At 43.8% G+C, this 1,874-nt stretch overlaps 1 pseudogene; it reads right to left on the bottom strand.

The window, feature by feature from the left end:
• Positions 1-422: 422 nt before the first annotated feature.
• On the bottom strand, positions 423-1,155 carry LOC132521798 (GTP-binding protein Di-Ras3-like; annotated as a pseudogene).
• Between the last annotated feature and the right edge of the window lie 719 nt (positions 1,156-1,874).

Raw genomic sequence — 1,874 nt, 5'->3', positions numbered from 1 at the left:
TCTTAACAATTAAATACACAATGGGAAGATATGATCAGACATTTACAGGACTTGAAATGTTTAAGAATAATACACAATAATAGGATTACAAGAAGGGCAGTGACATCTTTCAATTCATTTTGCTATTTCCATTCTCTTTTTTAAACATTAATCTCTAAAGTCCGTCCAAGTCCCATCCTTTAAAATGCATCCTGTTCCTTTTCCTCTCCTCCTCCAATGTCCATATTTTAACAATTCGAGTCCTCTTGCCTGGGAAAAAGAAAAGTTACTAACTCACAAGGGACATTTATTGACATCTAATTGTTACAACCCAAAGGACAGCACAAAAGTCAGTCATGTACAGGTGACACAGCACAATGGGGTCTGTCCATGTTTTCGGCACACCGAAGGAGAAGCGGGTCGGGCTCCTTAAGGCTCAGGGTTCACATGATGATGCACTTGACCACCAGCTTCTCCGTGGTCTTGGGGATCTGGGATTTCTTTTAGGGAGGCTGGGCGCCGGTGGCAGCGGCGGGCTTCTTCTCGAAGTTTATCAGCATCTAGAACAGCGCCTGCACATTGATATTCATCTTGGCGGAGGTCTCCAAGAAGGCACAATTCCACTCCGACGCGTAGGCAGCACCTTCCTTCTCGCTCACCTCCCGGTGGCTCTCATCGCACTTGTTGCCCACCAGGATGATGGCGCACTTTTGCGGGCTGTTGCCTTTGAGTTGACGGATCAGCTTATAGAGGGGCTTCAGCTCCTCCAGGGTTTGCTTCTTGGTGACGGAGTAGACCAGGATGAAGGCGTGACCCTGGCAATGGCGAGTCGCCTGGTAGCGGCGGCCGCCGGTGGTGTGCATTGCGCCCGCCTTGTGGCTGCATCCCAGCGCCTGGAGGTGGGTATCTTCGATGGTCGGCAGATACATACGCCTCACGGAAGTTGCCGCGCACGCACCTCTGCACCAGCGCGCTCTTGCCCACGCCGGTCGAGCCGACCACCACCACGCGGAAATCTCTGCTCCTCCTCTGGGGCAGGCAGGTACGGATGAAGGTCAAGGTAGGCAGAGGCCGCAGCCGCTTTATCAGCCGTTCCTTGAGGCCAAAGCAGGAGCTGCCCATTGTCGGGTATTGGCGGGGAGATGCGTGCACACCTTCTCTGGCACTTGGCCAGCAGTGAGGGAAACCTCATAAAGGAGGACACCAGATAAAACTCCAGCAGCCCCTAGCCCACACATATCCTGCAGTATTTTCTCTTTTCTCCATCCAAGGCTGATCTGTGTATTTATTTTTAAAGAAGGGTAATCTGAGATATAAATATAGAAAATCTCTAATAAGGTTTATTTTTAAATAAATGTAATTTAAGGTGTATTTATATGTTTTTTCGGATACATTTATGTTTTCATATATATACATATGCATACACGTATGCATATATACAGACATATGTAAACATATTAAAATTTTATGAACTGCAAATTACATTGCCTTTCTAGGAAGCCACAATAACTTGTTTCTTAAGTAAAAAAATGTTTTATTTTTCTTTAAGGAGGTTATATGTGTCCAATGAAGTAATTCTAGTATTAGGTAGAATCAGGGATCTAGAGTCTTTACAAATCAGATGAATTTTAGTTTTAGATTTACCTGTTACCTGGAACATCTAGAGAAAAATCAATTAATGCCTTAAATTTCCAACTTTTTAACGGTAACAAAATGTTAGCTATTTATCAGTTCTCTGTGATATGACTTTGAGGACAGTGACAGTGACAGCAGTCCTATCTTTTAGTAATTAAAGAAAAAAAGGATAAAATATCACTTGTTGAAGGAACAGATGTTTGCAATCCATTAACATCCGTTAATTCACTGTAGAATCAGAAATGTATAATAAAACTAAT

This window comes from Lagenorhynchus albirostris, chromosome 6, assembly GCF_949774975.1.
Source record: "Lagenorhynchus albirostris chromosome 6, mLagAlb1.1, whole genome shotgun sequence".
Classification (NCBI taxonomy): Eukaryota; Metazoa; Chordata; class Mammalia; order Artiodactyla; family Delphinidae; genus Lagenorhynchus; species Lagenorhynchus albirostris.
The sequence above is the reverse complement of the archived record's forward strand: the minus strand, read 5'-3'. Positions and strand labels throughout refer to the sequence as shown.